This window comes from Lathyrus oleraceus, chromosome 1, assembly GCF_024323335.1.
Source record: "Lathyrus oleraceus cultivar Zhongwan6 chromosome 1, CAAS_Psat_ZW6_1.0, whole genome shotgun sequence".
NCBI lineage: Eukaryota > Viridiplantae > Streptophyta > Magnoliopsida > Fabales > Fabaceae > Lathyrus > Lathyrus oleraceus.
In genome coordinates this window covers 418,259,936-418,263,596 of record NC_066579.1, presented here as the reverse complement: position 1 = coordinate 418,263,596, position 3,661 = coordinate 418,259,936, and positions in this window count along the sequence as shown.

The following is a 3,661-nucleotide window of genomic DNA, read 5'->3' as shown; positions in this document are numbered from 1 at the left end:
CGCTTAATACTTGAGAAAAAACACAAGATCATAAAGAATCAGCACCTGGGCCAACATGGCCTGTGTCAGTTGACACAGGTGGTCGTGTTTCCCTACTGGTTGTTCCCATTTCTTCTCTTTCAAGTGCATGTAAGTTGACACGGCTCGTTTTAGTTGACACGGGTGGCCGTGTTGCGCCATTGGTTGTTCCATTCTCCTGTAGCTTGTAAAGCTATCATCCTGCCACGACCCGTGTCAGAAGACACGGGTGGCCATGGAAGGCCTCTTGTAGCTTGGCCATTTCCTTCCCGAAACACCAGATTACTTTATTTTCTCGCACTGAGTTTTTTGGGTATTCTACTTGGACCTAAAGAAATTCAAAACCGACAACCAAAGCATAAAATTCAGAAAACACGAAATAAAACTCAAAATGATAAAACACGCAAATAACTTACGAACACTAAAACTAACTCAAAAGATAGCATAATACGAACAAAGTATTATAGAGTCTTTGGCTTCTTATCGAATAAGCAATGAAAATACAATAAAAATGGTGACTGATCACAACCCCAAACTTAGCTCATTGCTTGTCCTCAAGTAATGTTCTGAACGAAATAACGCGACACCCCCGAAATACATGAATTTTTTTTACCACAATACTGCTGAGATCTTTCGCCACTAGCCCTCACTCTTTCTTTCATATCCCTGCTTTCCACAATTTATTTTCCGCTGCACTTCCACATTGACTTATTGCTTCACCTGTCAGCTTATTTCACACTCTCACAAATTCTCTCTGGGTTAAAGTGTTTACACTCAAATTTCAGAATATGCAATATTGACTCATAAATTTGAATAGATTCTCATTTCATATCACCTACATACAACACACACTTTTTAAGGTCTTTCAGGTTATAGAGGGGCTTGGGTTAAGGTTATATATGAAAGGGGTATAAATGGTTTTTGGGTTCAGAGTCAATGTCATTATTATTTTCATTGTGTTTGTTCTAACATATCATTTACATTTCTGTTTCTTTTTCACTTCCGTTACTCAGTTCTTTTTGTCTTTGATTTTTATACCCAACTGAGTGTTTCTCATTCAGTGAGTGCTTTTTATTGTTCCATCAAATTTCTCTTTTCTTTTCTCTTTCTTTTGTTTCCTTTTTTTTCTATGGTCGTTTTTCTTATTTTTTCCACACTCACCTTACTTTCAGTTTCTTATAAGGCTACCCCAAACTTAGAATTGAACACAGCTTAAAGAACATAACACTTTCTGTGAACAGGGTAAAGAAGTGTTTGGGTGACGGGTTACATTCATGTGGTGATATATATAAACAACGGATATAGGCTCAAACGGGGTTAACAAGGGATAATATTAACAGGGATGGCTAGAAAGGCTCAGGGCTTATAACACAAACAAAGTGCCTTAGTGTATGTATACATGTAGTGATATTCCAAGAGAACTTAGGCAAACTCAGAGTGATAAATACATACCTGAACTATCGCTCATGATGAAAAATGTGTTTGGCCTTTATGCTCTCACCAAGTTAGGTAAAGCTTGACAGAATCCAAAGTACCTCTAGTATGGTGCAGCTTCTTACTCAGCTCGGGATACACAGGGATCCTATGTCAATCAAGTTTAAGATAGTTGCGTCATATCTTTTTCTTCAACAATATTCAACAACAAGCAACAGTAAGGGGAGTGATCATTTCATCCACTACCACTAATGGTCATCACTTAACCAATAACAACACCAAGAACCTGAACTACATGCAACAAATGACATCCAATAGTAACAGACAAACCAATGTAAAACAGTAAACAAAAAGGGAAATAACAAAAACATAAAAACAAAAGCATAATTAAATATCCCATACACTTGAACTAAACATTGGCCTTAATGATTTAGAACAAAGTAGAGGAGGGTGACTCACAGTGCCCTACTGAGGAGGCTAGGGTGGAAAATGTAACATCAACTGTCATATCATAATGTTCATCTCATCCAAAATATCCCCTTGTCAAGCCTGCTATATTCCTTATCTCGATTGCTCATTTCTAAAGTCATCGAGCTCAGTTTGTACCCATGCCCACTGGTCTTGATTCATGGACGATAACATGTCACCTTGTTGGGTTGGATCTTGGTGATGGGGTACAAGCTGCTCATGATGCTGATCATCTTCAGGGTCGGAACTCACATATAACCAGTTAGCACAATCAGAAATACTTACTCTACCTAGATTAGGTAATGCAACGATAAACCATTTATGGATCACCACAGAGTAATAATCACGAGAAATAGAAATCATACCTTGTTGAACATATCGCACGCTCGAACGTATAACATAGTCGCCATCGAACTTTATTTATCCCCAAAGGGATGGGAAAATATCGATAAAACCCAGGGGAAAGAGATATATTGGGTAAGGAAGTCGGTTATGCAAGGGGAAAGTATTAGCACCCCAAACATCCATGGTACTCCATAGGAACCGTTTTGATTGTTCTCGCTCGATTAGGTGTTATAACTACAGATTACTCGCAAAAGGATGGGAAAGGAAAAGAAATCGATAAATTTCTCGGTGAGGATTAAGACCCTCATGATTGATAAGTTGTTGACGTAGTCCTTGTTTTGTTGTACTTTGCTTTGTGAAGAGATAGACTTGTCAATTGTATGGTTAGAATTGTGCTAAAGTCTATGAATAGAGGCGAATACGATGAGCGTTGGGTCATACGTCTTATACCCAAAGATACTCAAAATGGGGGTAGGAATACTTCAGTCCCACTCCTTCTGTATTGCTTAAGGCTCGTGTCACACTCTTCTAACTTGGATTTAACAAGTGTTGAATATGCCACCTTTGATGTACTTGAATAATCCGCTGCTTGGTATGATCGAGGATTCCTTGATTGAAGATCTTATCTTGAGGCCTTGAGCTCCACAACTTGGGAGAAAAGTCTTATTAAGTGACCAAGGGTCTTTTGGTCACTCAATTTAGACTGTGGAATTATACAAGTTCAAAGGATTTAATCAATCAAAATTTATTTTGATCAATTTAACCATGGGTTTTGTTTTGTTTTTAGGGAACTAGGTTTGGATCTAATCAAAGTTAGTAATGGTTAGAAACTATCCTAAGGGATCATGCTTTAGAAACTGATTGAAAATTCTAAGTTAGAAGTCCTAAGGGAGCATGTGAAAATTGGTCAAAATGTTGATTAAAATTCTATGTTAGGTCTTAAAATTGCAAAGAAATTATTAACTTCTATGTCACATTCTAATCCTAAGGGGATCATGCAATTTTATCAAAAAAATACCAAAAATAAGCCCATAAGGGCAAAATGGTCATTTACAGGATATGTCAAATTCTATGGTCTAAAGTTGATTAAATCCTAATGTTGATAATGGGGTAATTCTAAATTTAATCAAAGCCTAATTGTTTCTAATTAAACCTAATCAAAATTCCTAATTAAAATTCTAAGGAAAAATCCTAATTAAATTCTAATGTCCTAATGAAAATCCTAATATGCTAATGATCAAGATTTAAATTCTAACTATCAATTATCCACCTAATTAATCTAATATTGTCCTAATTAACCTAATCAAATTGTAAAAAAAAAACAATAAAAGAAATTGCCATTAAACTAGGAGGTGGGAATTGGACAATAGAGGTGTAAAACTGAATTTGGTTAATG